Genomic DNA, 14017 nt, shown 5'->3' on the forward strand with positions numbered 1-14017 from the left:
TTATTTAATGCATATTAAACTTGATAAACTTCTTTGAGAAAGTCACCAAAGTCATGGATGAAGGTAAGACAGTGCACACAGCCTATCTCGGCCTTGCCAAGGCTTTCGACACAATTCCCCACTCTGACATCATTGAGAAACTCTCCCAGATAGGGATCAGCCTTTATGTTACTAGATGGATAGCCAGTTGGCTCACTGACAGAACACACTCTGTCAAAATCAGTGACTCCACCTCCACCAGTAGACCTGCCACCAGTGGAGTGTCACAATGGCCTGTGCTGGGCCCTTTACTGTTTGGCATCTATTTCTCAGAAATCCAGGCCAAAGTCGATGGCCTTTGACTCACCAAGTTCACTGATCATTGCAAACTGGGAGCAATCATTGATTCCCCCCCAAAGATGTCAACACATTACAAGAAGAGCTAACACAAACAAATGATTGGTGTCAAAGCCATGATCTAAAACTATATACAAAAATGCATAATTAGTCCCTTTGGCGAAACAGAATTCCCTACAAATTACAGTGCTGACATCACCACCCTGAGTTCCAACCCAGTGGTGTGAGGCTTGAAAACACAGTTTGAAAGCAATCTGAACTTTGACCACCAAGTGTCCAGACTGATAAGGAAAACCTTCTACATAGCACACCTCATAAGCAAGGACATAGCATTCAGGTCAATGAATGTTATATCTTCACTGTACCCAACCCTCATCAGACCACTAATAGAGTATAATGCACCCTTTTACATGTACCTCACCAGATACTTGCAGCAGCTGGAGAGACCTCAAAGGTTTCTCACTAAGAAAATACAAGGACTCCAAACCATGACCTACATGGACAGGCTGAAAGCCATGTCATTTTACTCTGTATCTTATAGGCTGCTGACAGGTGACTTGTGCCTGGCCTATAGGGAAATCTCTAGCTCTACCCTAAAGGAAATGCTGCACATCCACAAGTCAAATAGCTCAACAGTCACTCACTCTAGGGATCTCAACCTAATTTGTAACATTAATAAATCATGTTGGAGAGATAGATATGCCTTCCAGAGACTGACACTTCTCTGGAATAGACTCCTCATTCATGTAAAACAAAACTCCTCACTGACCCTACTCAAATGCAACCTAGATAATTACATGGGAGACCACAAATTTGCCCCCAGGGTGGCACCCATGTCCCTCATGGACAGCGTTAGCTGGTGTTGATCACAGACTCTTTTGGCCCCAGAACTTGGACCGAAGCTCCAAAGGTGGTGGTATTTCCATATTCATAAATGATGCGCACACCTCCAGACTGGTAGCCCAACATAACGCATCTGAGATACTTCATGTGCAGCTAACACTGAGTAAGACAGCAATCCAGGTCATAGCCTGCTATAGGTCCCCAACCATGTCCCAAGACTCACACTCCATGTTCCTAAGCACCCTGGAGAATATTAGGGTCCAACCTAATACTCTCATACTGGGTGACTTCAACTACCCCTCCATTAACTGGGAAAATGAATCATGTACCAATACACTTGCCCAACATTTCCTGGAATTCATTAATTCCAATGCCCTGGACCAGCTTGTTCTTACCACCACTAGAGGTAGCAGCTTCCTTGACCTGGTCATTACTAACATCAGGGACCGTTGCTCTACACAAATAGTCAATTCCTCCCTGGTTAGATCCGACCTCAAACTAATCACCTTGGAAATACACCCCACCCACCCACCCACCCACCCACAAAGGTAACTATCATGAAAAACTTCTCCAAAGATAACTTTGAGCTCCTAAAAACAGAGGTGGCTAACTTCATGGCACCCATGCAAATGGAGAATAGTTGCATGACTGCTGAATCATACACAAATGCACTGTGCAAACACATATACAAATGCATGGATCTCACCATACCCAATAGAACCAAGACACTGTCCTCCAAAAAAAGGAAACCAATCTGGTGGTCCCCTGCCATAAACAAACTCTACAACAGAAGGAGGAAACTGATGCAGAATAAGGTGAAGTCCCAAGACTGGAAAAACTCCTTTACCAACATCAACAAACACTTGAGATCCCTCATCAAATCCTCTAAAGCTAGCTATGAAAACAGAATTGCAGCAGATAGTAAAGACAGCCACAAGGCCCTCTATAGTTATGTAAAGAATCTCCATGGCAATACCAAGATTTTCTCTGAGCTACTGCACAATGGTACCTCCTATACTGAGACAACAGATATTGCCAATATACTGGCTGACAGATTTAGTGCCAACTTTACCCCCCCCCCCAAAGAACCAGTCACAATACCAGTAGATTGCCAGGCACTCTGTATTACTGCCACACAGGTTAAAACAGTACTGTCCAAGGCCAAGAATACAACTTCTATGGGACCTGACAATGTCCCTGGCTGTGTTCTACATGAACTACAGAGTGAACTGACACCTCACCTGTGTGCCCAGTTCAATCAAAGCCTCACCTCAGGCTTTGTCCCTACCGAATGGCGCACTGCTACAGTCATCCCTCTCCACAAAGGAGGAGTGACTACAGACCCTGGGAACTATTGCCCCATTAGCCTGATGAGTCTGATATGCAAAGCTATGGAATGCATCATCATGGACCTAATAAATAAGAATATAGGGAATCTCCAAACTCTGGATCCCACACAGTTTGGTTTTGTGAAGGGTAGATCATGCCTACTCAACTTCATCAACTTCTTTGAGTCAGCCACCAGAGCTGTGGGTGAAGGCAAGGTGGTTCATATGGCATACCTTGATCTGGTCAGGCCTTTGATACCATTCCCCACTCAGAAATCATAGAAAAACTCACTAAGCTAGGCATCAACCCCTATATCGCTAGGTGGGCTGCAAACTGGGTCACAGGTAGAACCCACAGTGTGAAAGTAGCTGACTCCAAGTCAGACTGCTGACCTGTCATGAGTGGAGTCCCAAAGAGTTCGGTCCTGGGTCCTCTCCTGTTTGGTATCTACTTCTCTGAAGCCCAGGCCATCACGAAGGGACTCTGGCTGACAATGTTCACAGATGATTGCAAGTTGGGAGCTATTATTAACTCCCCAAGTGATGTTGCCATCCTACAGAAAGGCCTCACTGAGACCAATGACTGGTGTCAGAACCATGGCATTAAGCTCAATGCCAAAAAATGCGTTGTCATCCCCTTTGGGAAAAATCCGGTTCCCATGAATTACCACATCGATGGTAGTCCACTGAACACAGAAGGCGTTATAAGAGATCTGGGAACACAGGTTGACAGCAACCTCTCTTGTGACCACCACATTGCCACTGTGGTCAGAAAATCTTTCTATGTGGCACATCTCATTACTAAGGGGTTTGCATCCAGGAAGAAAGAGGTCATTGTTTCCCTGTACTCTTCCCTCATTAGGCCAATCATTGAGTACAACACCCCATTTGGCATGTTCCTCACTAAACACCTGCAACAACTGGAGAGGCCACAAAAGTACCTCACAAAGAAGATCCTGGACCTTAAACATTTGTTCTATATGGACAGACTCAAAAAACTCCAACTATTCTCTGTCTCATATCCCCTACTTAGAGGCGATCTCTGCTTGACTTACAAAGCCATATCTGACCCAGGTCTGTTAGAAATCCCAATTCCTCCACACCACATGCATCAGAGAACTTAACCTCATTACCACAATCAACAAAATATGCTGGAGGGGCAGGTTCATAACCCAAAGACTGCCCATGCTATGGAATAGACTTCCCATACATGTCAAGCAGAGCACCTCACTGGCCCTCCAAGAGAAATCTTGATGAGTGGATGGGAAATAGAAAATTCACCCCAGGAATCACTCCAGTGGCTTTACTCGACAGAGGTACTGGGAACTAAGGTCGGGTGGCACAATGCCAGGGTAATCCTATGGGCTAGGCTTGTAAAGGCTCCAGGGTCATTAGCCTAGTACTCACCTATGAACCTATGAACCCACTCGGTACATAAATTTGTTCTGTGAACTACCCAAAAAAGAAGAAATGAGGATACTGGCTAGGTTTGGAAAGGCACTAGAGCTGCTAGCCTGGTAACCTCCTATGAATCTATGAAGCTATGAAGTCAGTAACATTTCATAAATGTCACACATGTAAGGACTAAATTGACTAAGAATGAGTAATATTCAGAGTGCTTGCTGAGCTTTGTTTTATGACAAATGTATTGCTTTCTATAATTTGGTCAATATCATTTGTATTCATATTAATAAATGAGTGTGATGATGCAGACGGAAGTGAAATCTTAAGAGTACTAACAATGTGTTTCTGTAACTTTTGCATTACTTAGGTTTTTGATGTTGCACTGGTGCTTTATTGTTTTCTTCTGCCTAGATTTTAGATTAATCACATAATAACATCATTTAAATATATCACTAATGTTGCATAGTCTGTCTGAAACCCTTTGAATTTCTGCAGAGTTGCTGGGGTTCTTACCCATCAGACAGCTGACACATGGACAAATATTGGTTCAATTTTCTTGGGGTCAGTCTACTCTGTGTTTAACAGTAGCAATTAATAACTATAGCAGCATTCTGTGGAGGTACAGCTATTGGTGTGAAACTATAATGGCATCAGCTGCTAAATAAGGGGATAGTCATTCAATTAAGGTATCTAACGTATACCTGTATCAGCTCAAAAGTGGATGAGCTGCAATTGTCATAGCACATCTAGGAATAATGAATAGTTGTTATGGCTGGTTTCAGTCCCAGTTACTAGAGGATGTTCACCTGTTTATTACTGTCTACCATTGCCTACCTTAATGGTTATGGACATCAGCTGAGTGCAAAGACCCTGTGTTTCTAAAGTATAGCCAAATAGTCCACTTATGCTATGCTGACGAGGTCATAAGCAGACCGAAACATGCATATCCGCAGCTAGTGGGGTTTGCCTTTATTCGCCTGAATGAATCCACAAGGACTTAAAAAGAAAAAGTAAAAAGTCATGGACATTCCAAAGCCATATAGTTTTGACATCCTTAAGGGGTCATTTGCATATATCCCATGGGCCTCTACTGCAGGAGGTTTAATGGATCACATAGTGAAAACTCTGTCTTGGCTAGGTGTTTCACTAATTAGAAGGACAGAATACGCAGTTTGCATTCCTAAATACTGGGGCTGAAATATCACAGTGCCCCCAAACATACAGTAGACTCCATATTATCTGGTCTCCCTTTAACCGGACTCCTCTTTAACCTGCCATATTTTTGTCAAGATTTTTTTCCATGAATCAAAGTTTTGTTGCCAATTCTAGGAAAAAGTACAGTGCACTGTACTCAGAGACAATGTATTACTTCATCCAGAAAGTAAAGTAAAGTTAAATAAATAAATAAGAACACTGGTAATCAAGACAACATGTATACATAATTTTTAAATCTGATTTACAACCTAGAAATGTTATTTTGTATGTTTTTTTTTTACTAACCAGCCATTTGTTTATCCAGCCTAAGGTCTTATCCTAGTGAGACTGGATAAGAAGGACTCTACTGTGGCTGACAGCATCCTGAAAGTTGGCCACTAATGATGAGATGACTCAGAACTGTTCTGCTGAATTACAGGGGATGAAACCAAGCAAGGCATCTTTCCCATCTCCCACATTGATTTTAAGACTTCACAAAATGTATCACTATTTTGTGTGGGAGATAGAAATATACTTCTTCCTCATCATTGGTTTTCTCCCATGTATTATTGTAATCGTAGGGAAAATGCTTCATCTTTTGCAAACTTGTCCTAGATTTTTTTGATTACTGCATTTTCTGGAGGTCTCTTCACAGCAGAGTGAGGGTAGACTACAATATGAGGAAGAGAAAATCTCAAAAGGAACAAAAATTGTCATTGCAAGGACCAAGTCCCTTCCAGAAGGAGCACTAGTGAAATCCTCCAAACCAAACTTCGAGTCCAAACTGGCCACATCTACTAAAGACAATCACAAGGCCTTCTTCACATATTTCTGCAATCTCAAAGGATTCACTCAGATCTGCTCAGAACTAATGGTCAAGGACACCACATAGATGAATGCCATAGATTTAGCCAATCTGCTGGAAGACAGGTTCACTGAAAACTTCACCCCTCTGTCCTCCCATCAGTAAATCAGAACATCCCCAGCACCTGCCCCCCTCCCTTTATCTCTAGGGAGCAAGTTATCACTGCCCTCTCAAAGGCAAAAAATACAGCCTCCATGGGACCCAATAACATTCCAGGCTGCATCCTACATGAACTCAGGCAGGAACTTGCAGTACCATTAGGCATCCTATTCAACCCAAGCCTGAGTACCGACTTCATCCCAGCAGAGTGGAAGATAGCCACTGTCATCCTTTTGCACAAAGGTAGAACGTCCACTGATCCAGGAAATTATAGATCCATCAGCCTAACTAGCCTGATCTGCAAGGCCATGGAGCGGATTATCATGGACCTCATTAACAAGGACATTGGCAACCTCCAAACACTCAATCCCACACAGTTTGGCTTTGTCAAGGGGAGGTTATGACTGTTAAATTTGGTTGACTTCTTTGAGACAGTCACCAAAGCCATGGATGAGGGGAAGATGGTGCACACCGCATACCTTGACCTGGCCAAAGCCTTCAATACTATTCCCCGCTCAGGTATATTTCTTTCTCATCTAGGCATCAAACTGTATGTTACCATGTGGGTAGCAAACTGGCTCACTGATAGAACCCACCTAGCCAAAATAGGGGAAGCCACCTCAAGCAGTAGACCAGTAACAAGTGGTGTACCCCAGAGATTGGTCTTAGGGCCTCTGTTGTTTGGGATATACCTTTCTGAGGTGCAGGCCAAAACCAGTGGGCTATAGCTAACCAAGTTTGTAGATGACTACAAGCTGGGTGCTGTCATTAATTCCCCTAGTGATCCGGACATCCTCCAAGAGGGTCTCACCCAAACAAATGACTGGGGCCAGAAACATAGTCTCAAACTAAATCCCAAAAAATGCATCATCATCCCCTTTGGGGAGAGTGATGTCCCCACAAATTATCACATTAATAACAAGGTCCTAAGCATGCAATCAGTTGTGAGGAACTTGGGATCCCAGGTTGATAGCAAACTGACTTTTGACCACTATATAGGTTCATAGGTTCATAGGTTCATACTAGGCTATCTGCCCGAGGGCATTTACAAGCCTAGCCCATAGTTTTGTGGCTTACGCCACCCCTTTAGTATGGGGAACTATACCCATTATTTTGCTGTGCCTCTGTCGAGCAGTGACACTGAGGTAATCCCTGGGGTATATCTGCGATCTCCCATCCATTGGTCAAGATTTCTCTTGAACAAGGCCAGTAAGGTACTCTGCCTCACATATACCGGGATTTTATTCCACAGCATAGGGAGTCTTTGGGTGATGAATCTATCCCTCCAGCACGTCCTATTAATAGCCGTGTCGAGGTTTAAGTCTCCCGCCCTTGTGGCTCTGACGGATCTAGATTTTTTGAGGTGAAGCATATTCATCAAATCTGGGTTTGACATGGCCTTGTATGTTAGGCAAAGGTCACCTCTGAGCAAGCGGTAAGCGACTGAATAGAGCTGGAGTTCTTTCAGTCGGGCAGCATAGGACAGATGATTGAGACCCTTTATCCTTTTGGTGAGGAACTTTTGTGGCCTCTCCAGCTGCTGCAAGTGTCGGGTCAGATACATTCCGAATGGGGCATTGTACTCAATCATTGGTCTGATGAGTGATGAGTATAGGGAGACTATGACCTCCATTGATCTAGATGAGAATCCCTTCATGATAAGGTGGGCAATGTAGAAGGTCTTCCTAACTACTTTAGCTACATGGGTGTCGAATGACAGACTACTATCAACCTGGGTCCCCAGGTCCCTGATAACTTCTTCTGTGCTCAGTGGATTGCCACCTATTTGGTAGCTAGGGTAATCTTGTTTGTCCCGGAGGGTGTGACTATGCATTTTTTGGCATTTAACTTTAGGCCATGGCTCTGGCACCAGTTATCCGTTTCTGTGAGACCCTTCTGAAGGATATCTGTGTCAGATGTGTTTTCTACTATGGCGCCCAGTTTGCAGTCATCTGCAAACTTTGTCAGCCATAACCCTCCTGTGTTTGCTTGTACTTGGAAAAGTAGATGCCAAACAAGAGTGGGCCCAGGACTGAGCCCTGTGGTACACCACTTGTGACAGGCTTTGAGTCTGACATGGCGCCAGCAACTCTGACCCTGTGGGTTCTGTCACTCAGCCAGTTTGCAACCCATCTTGTGATGTATGGGTTAACATTTAAGCTGATGAGTTTTTCAATGATACCCGAGTGGGGTATTGTATCGAAGGCCTTCGCCAGATCGAGGTAGGCTGTATGGACTGCCTTTCCCTCATCAATGGCTTTGGTGACTGTTTCGAAAAAGTCAACCAAGTTTAGAAGGCATGATCTGCCTTTGACAAAGCCAAACTGGGATGGATCCAAAGTCTGCAAATTCCCTATGTCTTTATTTATGAGGACCATTATGATCCTCTCCATGGCTTTGCAGATAAGGCTTGTCAAGCTCGGTAATTTCCAGGGTCGGTGGAGGCACTGCCTTTGTGAAGTGGGACCACAGTTGCAGTGCGCCACTCCTGGGTGCGTATCCAGAGGTAAGACTATGATTAAACAGCTGTCCTAGCTGTGGGTTTAATTCCTCGTTGAGTTCGTGGAGCACACAGCCGGGGACACCATCAGGTCCCATGGATGCTGTGTGTTTTGCTTTGGAGAGAGCAGTTCTCACTTGGGCGTTGGAGATGTTTGGGGGGCTGCAATCGCTTGGGATAGATATCTCTCCTTTTGGGGAGGGGAGAAGTTTGCACTGAACCTGTCAGCCAGTATGTTGGCAATGTCTGTAGGATCAGTAATCTTCACATAATTTTGAACTAGTTCTGAGCATATCGGGGAGTTTCCTCCCAGGTTTCTAACATAGCTAAAGAAGGCCTTATGATTGTCTTTTGAGTCTTTAGCTATTTTTCTCTCAAAATTTGCTTTGGATGATTTTATGAGAGCTCTTAGTTTTTTACTTATAGTGATCAAGGGTGTCTTACCTTTTAAGGATTTTGCTCTATCTTGTAGTAGCTTCCTCCTTTTGTTGTAGAGTTTGTTTATGGCTGGGGTCCACCAGACTGGACGCTTGCCTTTGGTACAAAGAGTCTTTGTTTTGCTTGGGATTGCCTTATCCATGCAGTCCTGCAGGTGCTGGTAGAAGGCATTTGTAAGTGATTCAGCGGCTTGAGTACTGTTTTCCGCTCGGGGCCTTAAAGGAGACCACACTAGTCTTTAGAAGTGTGAAGTCGGCTTTCGAGAAGTTCTTTACTGTGGTCTTTTTTATTTCAGGTGGGGGTGGGATGAGGACCTCCAGCGAGATTAGTTTGTGAACATTGTGCTCCCATGTCCGTGATGATGAGATCAAGTATGTTTTCTCCTCTTGTGGGGATGGTGACTAGTTGTTCCATGGCATTTGAGTTTATGAATTCCAGGAACTTTTGGGCTAGGGTGTTTGGGCTTGAGTAGTGTTCCCAGTCTATATTAGGGTAATTGAAGTCACCTAGTATGATGGTGTTTGGTGATACATTTATCCCCTCTAGTGTTTTCAGGAAGGCCATGTGAGGTTCCTGAGTTTGTGAGGGTGGCCTGTAACATGCTACAATTTGCAGAGCAGTCTTGCCTATGGTTAATTGCACCTGGATGGTCTCCGATGCATCGTGCGTTGCCACCAGTCTTGAGGTGTGGGTGTCCTTGATGAATATGGATACCCCCCCCTCCTTTCTTGGTATTGTCCGGATTTTGGGGCCGGAACGCATGATAAGAGGTAAAACCTGATAGTGCTGGGGTGCTCTCAGGAGCCTTGAACCAGGTTTCTGTCACTGCACAGACATCGATGTTCTCCATACTGAGAAGGGCCTCGAGTGCGTGCATTTTGAGATTTAGACTTCTGGCATTGAGCAGCATTACCCTTAGTTTTTTCCTTTTTGTGTTCTAGGGTGGTAGGTTTAGAATTTGAGCCTTGCCTAAAAAGGCACTATGGGGTGGCAAGAGCCTTTGCCAATATCCGGAATCCCAGGGTGACAGGTGCAAGCCGTCCCTTGTGAAGCAGCGTGGCTTGTCCAGCATGTCATCCCAGGCAGACAGACATTGGATCCCCTTTGAATGACACCAGAGTTTAAGCCAATTGTTAAAGCTGATCATCTTATCTCTGTATTGTGGCATCATTCTTGGTGAAGGTAGGATACTGCTCAAGGTCAGGGTCATACCTGCCTGGGCTACATAATCAGAGAGCTCCTCAATGTCTCTTTTCATGTAGTCCAAGGAGGTGCGTCTCAGGTCGTTTACACCAGCGTGGACAATGACTGAGTCGTATTTGTACCTGCTGTTGAGAGACCTGAGTGCTTGCGTTATGTGGCGGATTCTAGCGCCCGACAGGCAGCTTACTGTGACCTTCTCCTTACTCAGTCTGGTGAGCGGGACATCAGTGTGTCTGACTATGGAGTCACCAATGACTAGTGTGTCTGGCATTGTGTTTGGCCTTAAGGGCTGTGACTGTTTGACACTCTGACTGTGAGGTCTATGTGTTGCAGGTGTTGTGTTCTGAGGTGGTGGTTGTTTGGGTGTCTGCTTTGGTGGCCTCTGCTGTTTTGGTAGATTTTTGATCAGAGCCGAGTATGTCTTTGTGTGTTTATGTGTATGATTTGAGGTTGTGATGGTACTATGTGAGACTGGGTCTACAGTGTGTGTGGTAACCTTCTCCTCCTGACTGGTCTTGCCAGTCCTATGTTGAGAGAGCTCAGCCTCCAGTTTGGCCGTATAGTTGCATCTCTCGCATGTATTTGTGTTTTGTGGGAGGAGGAGAGGGTTGTCTGTGTACATGAGGCAATTGTAACATTGCCTCAATATTCCCAGGTTCACCAGCTGAGCAGGAGAGGACACTAGCAACTGATCCTCGACATGCTAGAAGGACTAGACAAAAAACTTTAAAAGAGATTCCGGGGGACGTGGGTGACCGAGAAATGGGGGTTTGCCTTTTTGGGGTGCTATCTATAAGAGTGCCGTATCAGGGTAGTAAGTACTGTAGGAGCAAGTGCTAGGTTTAACAGATAGAGAAAAGTCTACTTGGAGTCAAGTAGAGATGATCTTTTTAGGTATTAGAGAAAGTGCTAGTAACAGGGATGCTTAAAGGTAAGATTGAAAAGAATGCACTCTGCAGTGTGCACTAGAGAAGTTAGATATGAAAGTAGGTAACTTGAGTTTTACCTGTTTAAAAAGTTAAGGTTTAGTGGAGAGTTACTATTTTTAAAACAGAAAGATGGACTGAAAGGGGTGGTTACTTTTGTATTTTGGTACTATGAAATACTGTAGGATGGCCAATAAATTTAAATAATTGAAGGGGTGGGATTTCAAAAGTGATGGTTTTGTGATTACTCACATAAGCCATATTGCCTCCATTGTATGGAAAGCATTCTACATGGCCCACCTCATTAGTAAAAGTATCTCATCTAGGGACAAGGAGGTCATAACATCCCTGTATTCTTCCCTTATAAGACCCATTATTGAGTGCAATTCCCCTTTTGGCATGTACCTCACAAAGCACATGCAGCACCTGGAAAGATCACAGAGGTTCCTCATAGGAGAATCCAGGGCCTCAAACATCTACCCTGCACAGATAGGCTAAAGGCTATCTCCGTCTACTCAGTCTCATACAGACTCCTCAGAGGTGACCTCTGTCTGGCTTACAAAGCAATCTCAGACCCCACCTTGATGGGACTGCTGCATATCCGCAAGTCAAGCTCCACTCGAGTAACCCACACGTGTGACCTCAACCTGGTCTGTGACATCAACAGGACTTGAAAATAACTGGATCAACAAACTCTTCAAAACGAAAAAAACAACACAGGCTCCGATCTGGCTAGAAAACTCAAAAAAAGTTTAATGTGAAGCGCTTTTCATCTTCCACCTTTGGAAGACTTCATCAGACAAAAGAAAAAACTACACAGTTTTAAAATGAAAAAGGGGCCAAAGCAAAGCACAGTAATTGAATTCAGCCACCTTTCAATTAACTCATTAAATACTAAGTAAAATAATTAAAAGTGTTCTGCATCAAAAACCTTTTTCTTGTGTTAAAAAAGCTCATGTCAGCAAAATAAGATCATTCATTTAAAACGTCTGTTTAAAACTTTCATTTAAAAAAAAAACTGCAAAACTGTACTCTAACATAAAGTACAGAAATACTGAATGAAAAGCATAAATGTAGGAAAACGTAGTTTTAAATATATGCTTGGGGTGTAAAAGAAGAAAGAAACATACTAATAATAATAAGTATAAAATGAGTACAAATATAACAACAGACTACTGCAACACCAAGAGGTGACAGTGTCTGAAGCAAAAATGTCAATAACTATGGACAGGGTGTCAAATACCTAAAGGTACAAATACACACAGTAAACTATGTTCTAAGACCTTAGAGGATCTGTGTTCTAAAAATGTTGAAAAATCTTAAAACAAATTTTTAGTACTAGACTATAAAAATGTGCAAAGAAACTCAAGACGAAAAACAGGAATAAACTACAACAGTTGCTACCTTTTGCTAACATGAAATGAAATATTGTATGTGTCACCTCAATAGACTTCTCAACTTTAAAATACAAGTCAAAGATGTGACCTTGTTTAAACCAGGGGGAGTGTAGGAATTCAGCCTAAGCTGCCAAACAAGTTCACGTTTCTCTAACAGTAACTGATGTGGTCCACCTTTTTCATCAACCACTACCTGATCTATCACTTTAAACAAAAAAGCATGGGTAGGATTCACGTTACAGTGTCTCGCTAGGGCATTGGTACTACTCTTCTTCCTTATATGGTATGTGTGCTCATAAATCCTTTCTTTTAATTTCCTGTCAGTTTTGCCGATATAAAAAGCCGGACATGACTGACAGGAAGCCAGGTAAACCACTGATTTAGAACTACAACTGTACCAGCCTCTGGCTTTAAACATGTGTTGATTCACTGTGAACCTAGACCCTGTAGAAATGAATTTACAATAATTACATGCCTCACATTTCTATGTGCCCTCTGTTCCAGTGGGTTTCATAATTGTACTTTCCGTGATACTTTTTAGATTTCTACCTTTTCTAAAAATAATAACTGGTTTGTCACCTAATTTCTCTACTAAATCCTTCTCAAAGGTCAATAAGTGCCAATTTCTGCATCAATAAGACTTGTTGGCGGGACAGATTTGTGTCCCAGAGGCTCCCCTTCTGTGGAATAAACTCCCTCTGCACGTCAAGCAGAGTACCTCATTAACCCGTTTTAAGCGCAACCTGGATAACTGGATGGGGAACAGAAAATACACCCCTGGGATTCCACCTGTGTCCCTGCTGAACAGGGTCATCGGGTGCTGACTTTTCAGAACATGGGCTAAATTCTTGGCTAGGCTTATAAGGGCCTCGTGGCCAATAGCCTAGTAACTTCCTATGATCCTATGAAGGAGTCTAAAGCTGAAATAAGGAAAGAGAATACTTAGCAGGCCCTTCCTCAAACAATTCAGGCCAAACTACAAAACTGAGTTAGTCTCTTTGAAATTCAAAGATGCCAGTGGTATAGGCTGCTATAGAACAGATGCCCATCCAACTGATGGAAGGTAAGCCAACATCAGAAAAAACAAAACAACGTCAGGTAGGCTGATGTTGTTTGGCACATGTCTGTTAAACCAACATCTGTCTAGTAGACATCAGTGGGACAGACAACTGTGAAGAAATTTCTGGTAAGACACAGTCTTGCAAGACTAATTTTCAAGCAGAGACTCAGTTTTCATCCTTTTAATGGCCACTGCCAACTTATCACAGCTGATCTCCAGTAAGCTATGGATACAATAGGTACAGGAGAAGGCTGAAGAAATGAATCCTGCAAAAAAACATGAGGACAATTCTAGTTGAAATGAACCCCATCAATCTGAACAGGAGACGCAGTTAGAATAAATATAGGGAGGTTAGCCTTTGTCACTGCATTTTGATTTATTATTTTGTACAGCTTTTCAGATTTTCACTGCTAAGTGCCACATG

This window comes from Protopterus annectens, chromosome 13.part0 (genome assembly GCF_019279795.1).
Source record: "Protopterus annectens isolate FY-2018-M chromosome 13.part0, PAN1.0, whole genome shotgun sequence".
Classification (NCBI taxonomy): Eukaryota; Metazoa; Chordata; order Ceratodontiformes; family Protopteridae; genus Protopterus; species Protopterus annectens.